Source organism: Mesoplodon densirostris, chromosome 8 (genome assembly GCF_025265405.1).
Source record: "Mesoplodon densirostris isolate mMesDen1 chromosome 8, mMesDen1 primary haplotype, whole genome shotgun sequence".
In the NCBI taxonomy this organism is placed as follows: Eukaryota; Metazoa; Chordata; class Mammalia; order Artiodactyla; family Ziphiidae; genus Mesoplodon; species Mesoplodon densirostris.
In genome coordinates, this window is record NC_082668.1 from 53,157,518 (window position 1) to 53,170,091 (window position 12,574).

At 34.9% G+C, this 12,574-nt stretch overlaps 1 pseudogene; it reads left to right on the plus strand.

Moving 5' to 3' along the window:
• LOC132494738 (coiled-coil domain-containing protein 150-like) overlaps nucleotides 1-12,574 on the plus strand; it is a 170,210-nt pseudogene that overhangs the window by 19,180 nt on the left and 138,456 nt on the right.

The window sequence follows — 12,574 nt, forward strand, 5'->3', positions numbered from 1 at the left end:
CTACTTAAAGAATTTGCAAATGATCCTTTATTGCTATACTTTATACTGCCAATATAGTAGGCACTAGCCACATGTGGCTATTTAAATGAAAATTAATCTTATTTGTTAAAATTAAACAAAATTAAAGATTCAGTTCCTCACTCACTCTGGCCACATTTTGAGTGCTGTTGAAGAGTGCACAGAAAGTTCTCCTGAACAGCACTGCTGTAAGACACTGCACTCTGTTGAGATCTTTTAACTGTAACATATAAACACCGCTTCTTCCTCCAGGAACATTAAGATCAGAAAAATCTGCCTTACACCTGTGCTATAAGTTAGCTTAGTAGAAATCTTTGCCTTACAGAAAAGGAGTTTTTCTTATACGATTTCAGGTGCAAATTTTGCAGCAAAACTGCGTTGCTGTTTTCAGACCACCCAAGAACTACTGGCACAGGAGCGACAACAGAAAGGAGAGTTGGAGACCGCTACCTCACAGCTCAAGTCTGATCTAGGTATGAAAACAGATGCTAGAAATTACACTTTTGTTAGTTTTTTTGAGATTTCATGTGAAAACTCTTAAGATTCCAAATTCTCGAAGTGGCCAGTGTTACTGGTATTTCCCACAGACCTGAATGTAAAAAGTTGCTGATTTCCTTTTCATCTGTGGCACTGAGAAAGACAGAGAATGTTGGTAATAAAATAGAATTTGACCCTCTTAATTGTAAACTTATGTGGATTTTTTTCAGGTTTATTTAACTGTGGACTTGGGAACATTTGGGTTCTATAAATCTAGATTGAATATTGGATAATAGAATGCTAATAAGGAAATGAGGTCATTAATCCTTGCTATCCTACTGATTCTAACGATTTATCATGTCAGACTCTCCATTCTTCAGGTTATCGACCTATTTTGGTCAACTGGTATTTGTATTAAAGGATAGTTGTAAGGTACCATAGAGAGAGGTTAGATTAACTACTCGTTTGAGGAGGAAAAAATGTCTGTTTTAAAAAATAGCCCTAAAAGGTGACAGAGCTAGGAAATGGAAGTGTCTAGACTTGATCCCAGGCTGCTCAGAGACATGCTTCTTCCAACCCAACAGCCCTTATCAGACGACTGTTTGTTAATATATAATTGTAACAGCAGTGTTCAGGTAGATCTCACTATAGAGATCACACAGAGTTCCAGTGCAGTGCTTTACGCATGAATAACACTTCATGGTTTACACAGGGCTTTCACATACGTTATCTCATGTAATACACAAAACTATCTGTAATTCCTAAAGTTACACAATGAATAAATGGTGAAGTGAGGCCTCAACCTGGATCTTCTAACTCCAAACCCAATGTTCTTGCCACTGTGGCCCGCCTGCTCGTTGGCTGTAATGAGGACAGGGAATACCAAAAGGGAAATGAAAATTAGAAAAAAAGAAACCATAAAGGGTAACCCATTCAATGCTTTTACTTACTGCTTTTAGCAGAAAGTATTCTTTTTCCATATAGTTGTTGAATAATGAATTATTCTGTGAACTTCTGACTGATAATGTCCCTAAATAATTTTCTGTCTTCCTGTGACTGCATGCCTACAAAAATACATGTTACATTTTATTGTACTACCACATTAGCCCATTTGAGCCTTACAGCAAACTAGTGAGAAAGATAAGAAAATGTACCCCATTCTACAAAAGGATGAAAAGATCAATAGTGAAGGACCCACAGTAAATAGAATAGCTGGGGCTAAACACAGATTTTTCTATTATATTAGTTGCCCTTCTGATTAAGTGATTTTTAAAAATGTTACTTTCTTAATGGATTAATGCTTTTTGAATTTTGTAAGAATATATGGAAGACCATTAAAAACATTGACATTATAATAACAGTAATTCAAATTAACATAAAAAAGGAAGCCTGTCTGAATACCAGCTATATGCTTCATAGTGAATAATAGATGCTTTACATGCATGCAATTTTATTACTTTAAGGTACAAATAGTTATTCTAACTATATTAATAAAAGGAATGCCTTTAGATATTTGCTTCAATGAATTTTAAAATGTATTTATTAATAATTATTTATTAGCAATAAACATTATATGTATATATGTGTGTGTTTATGTGTGTGTATTACACACACATTAATTAAAGTGATTAAATTGTTCTCCAAAGTAGGATAAACATTCCCCTTTTAGTCTTTCTTTGGCTAGTGGAATTTTCAAAATAGATCATGTAGTTTATCTGTTTTGATCCTTCACATATGTTAAATTAGAATTGACTTAAAATGAGTCTTGGACTCATTTTCAAGAAGTACAGTTTTTCTGAGTATATCCTAAATAAAATGAGTTTTTATATGTTTTATAATTTTCTGGCTTTAGAATTTTTAAGTGAAACAAAACTAATAGATCTTTATGAATTTTCTATGAAGCCAAACATTAACCTCAGAAAAGTTTATATCTCTTGGCTACTAGTATACAGTGCCAAACTGTTCTCCTATTTCTGCCTTTGGTTTTATTTTCACTGTATATACATACTCTGAGTGGTTTCAAATCTTTTTTTTTTCCTACACCAAATCATCCTCCTGAGCTCCAGATGGTATCTTACTGCCAACTAATCATCTATATTTAGATGCTTTGCAGATACCGCAAAACACATGATGAAAGCTTAAGTGTTGCAGTCATTTTTACTCATTATATCCCCCAAACCTGCTCCTTGCCCTGAATTCCCTATTAGAATCCACCAACCACCCCCACTGTCCAGGTCTGTACACTAGATATTTTCCTTGACTCATCTATTGCCTTTACACCACTGGTCAGTCACCAAGTCCCGACAATTCTCCCTGCTTGCTTTTCACAAGTCTTTTCCTTCTGCATCATTACCTCAGAGCCAGCTCTCATTGTTTTACACTTGGATTACTGCAAAAGCTACTAAACTGATCTCCTTGTCTTTATTGAGCCTTTGTCAGAGTAATCTAACAAAAGGCTTTTTGATCTTTTTGTGTGCCTCTCTGTCTTGAAATCCCTCAGACTCATCATCATCTATGTATTGAGTAAAACGTGACCTCATTTACCATAGTACGTGACTGTGGACTAGTTTCTTGATAATTTCAGGATTTAGTTTCCAGTCTATAAAAATATGATAGAAATACTTGTGTTCTCCTTATTTCTGCAAAGTACAGATGAAAACAATTTTTTTAATCAAAGTTTCTCAGGGAAAATACCATGTGATTTCAATGTACTTGTAAATTATTATCATCATAGTTATGTGGACTTTCTTTGTTTTTAGTTTCTAGAGATGACCTCATTTCCAAGTTGGTTGAAGAAAATAAGGTAGGTTTTGAGGTTTTGAGTACAGAGGTTTTCTTTCATCTCTTCACTAAATAGTATTTCCTTACTCATGTTGGTTTACAGGCCTTCTGATTCTCCTAAAATCTTTATGAAAAAAAGTTTCAGTGTAAATGAGTGTATATCCAGAACTGTTGTCAACTGGGTATTAGGAAATAAATCATTTCATGCAGGTTAGTATAGTTTGAAAAAAGGTGAGTTGGCAAAACTAATGAGACTTATTTGCATTTTATACCTATTGCAAATGAATTGCTGTGAAGCTTTTTTTATGAAATGTAAGAAATATTAACTATTTTTGGTGATGGTTTATCAACAACATGAATGTATGTACTTACTACCACTGAATTTAACACTTAATACTTAAATAGTTTTAAGTGAACTGTACTCTTAGAAATAGTTAAAATGAGTATAGTGCTATACAGTAGGCCCTTGCTGGTTATCTATTTTATATAGAGTAGTGTGTATATGTTAATCCCAACCTCCTAATTTATCCTTCCCCGCCCCTTTCCCCTACAGGGGAAAAGAATCTGAAAAAGAATACATATTGTATTATGTAAGAATACATATTGTTATATGTAATTATATAATAGTATAATGTATATTTGTATATAATATTAATAGTATTATTATTATATATAACTGAATCACTGTGCTGTACATCTGAAACTAACACAATATTGTAAGTCAACTATACTTCAATAAAAAAGGCATTTCATTAAAAAGACTTAAAAATGGTTAAAATGATAAATTTTGTTATGTGTATTTTACCACAATAAAAAATAAAAAATAGGATAAATGTTACTACTTTTATATCAAGACATTTCTAAATCAATCTCATGGTGTAGATGTTATATGATGTTAACTTTTCTTGAGATGCTTCTTCTGGAAAGCTATAAAAGTGGTTCTCTCTCTGAAGGAAGAGGACTTAGACTTTGTTCTTCCCCATTTGACTAAGTACCTATTAGGTAAAACCCAGCCCAAAACTCACATCCCTATCACCTGTCCCTCATCTCAAAGAGAACATTTTTTTTTCACAGAGCAAAGGTGCTTTCTTCTGCTCCACCCTCAGGTATTCCTTGATGAAAATCTCTTCCCCTACTTATAATTTTAAAAGATCCTTGCATGTGTTTCTTTGAAATAATAAGCTCATACTACTAATAGGAAGAAACGTGTATGTAACATAAACTAAAAATATTTCATCTTAGTAGAATTTTTTTGACATAAGGATACCAGGTAAATATCAAGGTTTGTTTTTAGGCAAATTCTTTCTAATTGGAGTCCCAGTATGAGAATATTTTTAATAAATAGTTTTGATAAATAATTTATAAATTAAGAGAAGTTTGGGAGTTGGATATATCAAGATTTTAAAACATCCTTTATAAGACACTTATCTATGTATATTAGAACTTGAATTGGTACTAGCCACAATACAGAACAGGTATTTTGATAGAGGTACATGTAATAGCTCTTACATGTAGAAAAAGAGAAATTCTTTTTTTTTTCCTGTAGGATATACAGTTGTCTTTCAACAAGGAACATGAGGAAAATGCATATTTGAGGTCTGAAATAATATCCCTTCATGAAGCATCAGAAAAAGCACAGGTAAATCTTCCCGTTTCTCTAGTGTTTAGATGTTAATTTTGTTCAGGCAAAGAACCAAGAACCAAGATTAATCCCGGTTACATGAATTCATACCATTGCCATCATCCAAAATTTTTATTTCCATAAGATTTACTTCATTTGTGAAACATTATCAAATTAACCACGTTTCCCATTTCACCCTCTAAATTCCTGTGATACGTAGGTATTTGAGATATACTGCTAAACCATGCACTAGTTTAAACTTTGCCTTGTTTGCTTTCTAATTTACTCACTAAATGTATACCTTTTATTTCCCCCTATGAAACTCTAAGCAGTTCAATGCCAAGGGCAATCTTATACTTTCTTTGTATCTTCTATGGCAAAGCACAGTTGGAACCGAATAAATACTTGCTGATTTTGGAGTTATGTGTAATCCTTTTACGTGGGATGGTGGTTCCCAAATTCAGCTGATGTTTTCTCTATATGCATGCATATGGAAAGGAGTCACCACATATGCAAGCAACCGAGTTATTTCTCATAGGGCCCAAAGAAATAGTATCGATCGTTTAAAAGAACTTTTTGTTAGTACAATTTGATTATTTCAATGTTAGGATCATAGTGTTGTTATGCTGTCTTTATGATAAAGAAAATACAAAATGTGATCTTTCATAAAATAATGATAACAGTAACTACTACTACTCTTACTATAAATGATAGTTAACATTTACTGAATCCATACTACAGTCATGGCACAATTCTAAGCACTTCATGTTACTAACAAATTGTAATCCTCTCAATAGGACTTCTTTAGAACTATTATTATTCCCATTTTAAAGATAAGAAAGTTGATATACAGAGAAGTTAATAATATAGCTAGAGCTTCCCTGGTGGCACAGTGGTTAAGAATCTGCCTGCCAATGCAAGGAACAGGGTTCAAGCCCTGTTCTGGGAGGATCCCACATGCTGCAGAGCAGCTAAGCCTGTACGCCACAACTACTGAGCCTGCTCTCTAGAGCCTGCGAGCCACAACTACTGAGCCCGCGTGCCACAACTACTGAAGCCCTCGAGCCTAGAGCCCGTGCTCTGCAACAAGAGGAGCCACCGCAATGAGAGGCCCACACACTGCAATGAAGAGTAGCCCCTGCTCACCGCAACTAGAGAAAACCAGCGTGCAACAATGATGACCCAACGCAGCCAAAAATAAATTTAAATATATATATAGCTAGTAAGTGACCCAGTTGGAATTTGAGCCCAGCAATCTAGCTGTAAAGAAAATTAGCTATTTCTTTTCAAGGAGCAAGAGTTCTCCTCTTACCCCCAAGTATTCCTTGATAAGTAGTTTGTGCATCTGGTTATAACTCTAAAATGCCCATGAATGTATTCCTGTCTTATGATGCTGTCCCACTTATGATGCTGTCCAGATAATCTTTATCTCTCCTTTCTTGTTACTGTTGTTTTTGAGGGATTTTTCTATTAACGCTTCAGAGTTATTTGCCCCATCCTTAAAGAGTTTATACATTAAAACATGAGATCCTTACCAAATATACTTTGCAAAAATAACTGAGAATTAAGATAAATATTTTCCACAGGAATACAAATTTCAAAATACCAGAAGGACAAGAGAATTATAAACTAACTACATGTATGTTACAGAAAAGATTTTTGTTTTATTTTGGAAGGTTAATCTTGTGAAATGGCACAGTGATCTGTATTTTGCTTTTTTGAATACCGTAATTGGTGATGAAGGAACTTAGATATTTTGTTATCAGCTAAACAGTTCTGAAAGCTCATCATCCAGTTTTGAGAATGGATTTCTATAACATGGGCCATGCATCTACATTGTAAATTCCATTCTGTAGATGTCTTGCTGTAATTGACCAGCATTCAAAATTATGAAGAATGGAAGATTGGTAAACTGCCAAATGCTTCAGTTGTTCCACTGTATCACCAAATTTCCCCTTTTAATTTACAGTTGTTTAGGATGATGACTCCAAATATTTGAAAGTATTTTATAATCTAATGAAATATCAATTGAAATTAGGTTAAATAAATTAGAGTTCACATGTATGATGAAATACTATGCCATTGTTAAAAATGATGATACATAAGTAAAAAGACTTATTTATTGGAGAGATCTGTGCTTTGCTGTATATGTTGTCTTAGGTTTTGAATGACCAACTGACTAGAAAGTGTTCAGAGCTGAACAGAATGCTTCAGACTGTTAGAATGGAAAATACCAGAATCATTGCTGACCACCAAGCCATTCTGCAGGTATTCATTTTTAACACTAGTCAATTTCTGGTAGAGTCATCAGGAAGCCTCCTTGGCTAAGAGATCAGGAAATACAAATAGCCAACTGGATACATAAAATATCTTAGCAATTAATTTCAAGGATTTTTCTGAATTATTTTATTTTTTAATTAGTTGTTTTCTGTTTTCATCAGAGGGGTCATTTGGCCTTACACTCAGAGCTTTCTTAATGGTTTCTTCTCAAAAATCATTACTTTAGGAAAAGTAATTACCTGTCCCAATATTGATAGAATTATGGAGAATACTTATGACTGACCCTAAAGTATTTATCTTTTCCCCAAAGACCTGTGCTTTCCCATTTTGCTTATACCATTCCCTCTGCTGAGAATGGTCTTTACTTCATTTTCAACTGTTTGAGATTGTGTTCATTCTTTAAGACTCACTTTCACCCAGAAGCTTGATCACTCCAATCAGAAAAAATCAGTTTTGTCTTTTAATTTCTACTTCTAGGACACTAAACAGGCTGTAATAATAAGGCTCTCTCTTTTTTTTTTCTTTTTTGAGCGTACTTACTATATACCAAGCATTGTGCTAAGGATTTTACATATATTACCTCCTTTAATCCTAGCAGTTACATAAAGGGATATTTATCACCCTCGTTTTACAGATAATAAAAATAAGATTTAGAGAAGTTAATCAACTTGCCCAAAATCACCCAGCTAGTATAGGGTGGAGCCAGATTTCACTCTAGACTTGACTCCAGACTCAGTGTTTTTAACCATTTATGTTATGTTGCTTCTCTTGTTCTGCATTCTATAGTAGTAGTTTATGTGCATGGCTCATTTCCTGTACTACATTCCTAGGACATTGTCTTACATACCTTTGTTATTACCTATAGGGCTAAGCGTGTTTTGCACATAACAGGTACTCAATAAATATTTTTTATTCAGCAAGCATTTAGTGTTTACCTCATGCAAGTATGTTGCTAGATCTAGATAGAATGATGGCAGTGAACAAGACAAGTCCCTACTTTCATGGAACTTACAATTTAGTAGACTGAAGAATGTGACTCATGTATGTAACACTTTCACAAACATTTTAAAGCCTTGGAATATGACACAAGTGAGATCCCATTTTACCAAGTATGAAGGTGTGAAGGTTTACCTTGCAATCAAATATTGTTCAAAAAGAAGTGTTTTAAAATATGTTTACAAATATAATTATTAATATGTACTATATTTACAAAAGCTTTGTAAATTGTAGGTAGAGGAAGTGTGCATAAAAATGCTGTTTTGATAATTGAAAATAGTAAGCAAGAGGAAATTGTGCAGAACAGTTATAGACGTCTGCTGTAGCAGTGTCTGAGTGCAATTTCAGATACTGTCAAAAGAATTTAAACTATGAAACATGATTGTCCCTGGAGAATGGAATTATTTGGAAGAGATGTGGGGGAGATAGAGGTGGAGCGATCATTTTACTTTATATACGTTGATATTGTTTTACTTTTTAAAATATAGTATCATGTTGAAATTTTGAAGTACCAAAATATACTTAATATAGTTCTTTTTTCATCTTTTTTGGAGTATGGTTGCTTTACAATGTTGTGTTAGCCTCCACTGCACAACAAAATGAATCAGCCGTACACATACAGATATCCCCTCCCTTTTGGACTTCCCTCCCATTTAGGTTACCACAGTGCATTAGGTAGAGTTCCCTGTGCTCTACAGCATGTTCCTATCAGTTGTCTATTTTATACATGGTATCTAAAAATTTGTTCATGTTAGGAGTTTTATCAATTTTGCAGCAAGCTGGATAAATAATGCCTCTTGATTATTGGCTAGAAGAGCTATAAAATGATAGAATTGTGGTCAGGCCAGGGTAGGTACAAAGAGCAAGCTGGACATTAAGATAAATTCTTTTAAAAAGGGGTTTTATTTATATAAATTAAATTTGACTTTTGTAAGTATCAGTATCTTTGATCAGTTGTTTAGAGTGATACCCTATCAAATGACTTCTGGCATCTCAACTTTTAATATTGCTTCTAACACTCAGGAAGAACAGAAAATGATGACACAGACATTTCAAGAACAAAACTTACTGCTGGATGCAGCCCATGCCAGTATCACAAGTGAGCTTCAGACTGTTCAGAATGAGAAAACACAACTCCAAATGCATCTGTAAGTAAACTGTGGGCAACTTTTGTTTTTGCATTTGTATTTCTTATCTTTAATGAAAATGTTTAATTCTGCATTTGCTGGGCCAGTCACAAAAATAAAGACTCTGCCCTAAAGGAACTAGTTTTGTTAGAACATTTTGGTAACTGCTCTCAGGCAGGAGATATGTTCTGTAAGAACATTTAGTCTTTCTGTTAAGGAAGAACTCTCATTCAGCTTTCATATCTCCTTGTTCTCTTCCTGCAGGGACCATTTAGTCCTTGAGCATAACCAGTGTATCCAGAAAGCACAGGATGCTGAGAAGAGGGCAGCTGTGCAAAAAGAGCTGCTAGAATCAACTATTGTAAGATTGCGAAGTGAACTGGAAGCATCAATGCAAGGGAAGACCTCTCTGCTAGAGGAGAAAGAAGGACTTCAGGGAGAGGTAGGTAGAGGCAGATTTATGTTACCTCCTGGTTGTGGTGATGATCTTGTTTTAAATTTTTCTTGTAAGTGCAAAAGACAAGAAATACAACCCAGAGGCAGTTTGTCTGAGTTGCCCATGAAAGAAACCTTTGGGTGGCTAATCTGTGTCTTTTAGCATGTGAGTGCACTGTGCCAAATAGTTGCCCTTATATAGCGTGAGTGAATGTTAACCATTCACACATCCTCATGTTAGTTAAGGAGTCAGATTTAAAACTCGATTTTCCCAGTAGAAGTGGGACAGTGTAGCGGAAACAATGTAAGGGGAAACAGCCCTGTCTTCCTAGTTAGGAAAGAACCGGCAGAGTCTGACATGCAGACGTGTCTTTCTAATTTCAGGGCTATTTGTGAAGTCTGCTCTGCCTCAGAGACTCCCCGAGTGGCCCCTTTTCTGAGAGGATGTGCTATCTCTGCAGTGTAGGTATTAATTGACATGCAGGGTGTATCTGCTATAGTAGAGCCTGTCTGCTGTTTTTAAAATGACCCATTTCTTTTTTTTTCCCTTCTCTTGGGCAGGTTAATAAAACTGAGAAAGAAATAGCAGAAGAAAAATGCAACTTGGAAGAGGAATTAGCTAAAAGCAAGGTATTCCACATTTTATTTGTTGTTATGTCATTATATTTAATTCCTTCTGTATTGCTGCCTCCTGTATCAGCTTATCTGAATGAGGAGATGGGTTATTTTGTTGAATACCAAAACATGGGGGAAATAGAGAAGCCGCGAAGCTGGATGCACTTGGAGCGCCCCAGTCACTTCAGCATAAGGCTGCGTCTGGGGAATGTTTGCTTGTTGAGCATCTCACGTTTGCCAGTGAGTCATCACTGCCTCGGACCCTAGTGTTCACCGAGTAGTTTAGCCACGGAGTCCCCTGAGAGTGAGCTAATGGGCCTGTGGGCTGCAAAGGGATGATTGCTGACGATGCTGGTGTTTGTGTGTTTGTTTGTTGTTTTTTTTTAACTAAGCTTCCTAACTTGTTAGCACTTGCCACTTTATTTGTGAGATACCCCTTTCTGGGTTCTATGAAGGTAGAATGGCCAGAGAAACAAATACAATCCTTATTCAAACAAAAAAAAATCTTTCAGACATTGCTGTTTGCATTTCAAAATTTGAACAGGGTAAAGATTATGTATCACTATCATCTAGAGAATATATCTGGAGCATCAAGGACTCTCAGCCCATCCGCATGCAATAAACCCAGCAACAGGTGTCAGATATAGTCATCAAGCCTTGACTGTTTCTTGGCTCAAGTAAATAGCATTCTTAGTACCATATATGTGAACTTTTAGTTTAAGAACTGGGGAGAGAAGAAAAGCTAAATTCTGAGCTGGAGCTCAAAGACAGTTCACTAAGCTGGCAGGTACCTTCTGTGGTTTAGTCACTCATATCTAGTGACTTGAAAACAGTCCACCCCAAAAATCTTTTAAATAAAGCTGACTTCCTGTGGCAAGGACTTTGCTGGTATCAATGTGGCCTCAAATATGTTTTTTAAAATTTGGGAATTTGGTGGATACCATTCAATTCATTAATACTTTTTGCTTTAAAATGCTAGTGAATATTTCATGGCTAAGGCAAATGCTATTTGTGATTAAAACATGGTATTATTATTTTGCTTGTCTGATTTCATTTGTTTTAATGTAGACTAAGTGTATGTTCATGGGGCTGAAAGATACTTGCTCGTTAGAGAGGTTCTATTAAGCCAAATGACAGTGCTTCTACAGAGTTCCGTTTTTTGGTCTAACTTGATATTTTTTACATGTGTACTCATTGTAAAGCTATGTTTTCTTAAAGTCAGGCTTATTGAGTTATAATTTAGAGTGAAATTCACCCTTTTTTTACTGTACAGTTCTGTGAGCTTTGATAAACACAATCATGTAACCACCACCACAACAATCAAAATATAGAACATTTCTATCACCCTGGAAAGTTCCCTTGTGCCTTTTAGTAGTCAGCCTCTTCCTCCATCCCCATCCCCTGGCAACCACTGCTCTGTTTTTCTATCCCTGTAGTTATACCTTTTCCAGAATATCGTGTAAATTGTATCATACAATATGTAGCATTATAAGTCTGGCTGCTTTTATTTAGCATAAAGCATTTGAGATTTGAGATTCATGCATGTTACTGTATGTATCAGTAGTTTATGTTCTGTTATATCACAGTTTCTTTACCCATTTGCCAATTGAAGAACATTTGGATTGCTTCCAGATTTTGGCAGTTATGAAAAAACCTGTATAAATATTCATATGTGAACATGTATTTTTATTTCTCTTGGATACATATCAGGAATTGGACTTCTAGATCCTACAGTAAATATATGTTCAACTGTCTTCCAAAGGATGTGTGCCATCTTGCATTCCTACCAGGAATATATGAGTTCCAGTTTCTCTACACTCTCACCAACACTTGACATTGTCAGTTCTTTCAGTTTCAGCCATTCTGATTGGTGTGTAGGGGTATGTCATTGTGGTGTACTTTGCTTTTCTCCAGTGACTAGTAACATTGAGTACCTTTTCATCTGCTTATTTGCCATCAACAACTTAAAGTGTCTCTTCAAATCTTTTAACCATTTTTAATTCAGTTGTTTGTTTTCTTATAATTTACATTTCAGAGCTTTAAAAATAGTATCCTATTAATCCTCATGTAATAGTTATTACTATTTGTATATAAATAAATTTTCTCTGTGCTTTACCTACTTTTCTTCTGTATTATGCCTTTTCATGCTCTTTTAAAGAGCAGAAGTTTTATATTTTGATTAAGTCCAGTTTATCAATTCTTCAACTTTTATGGATGATACTTT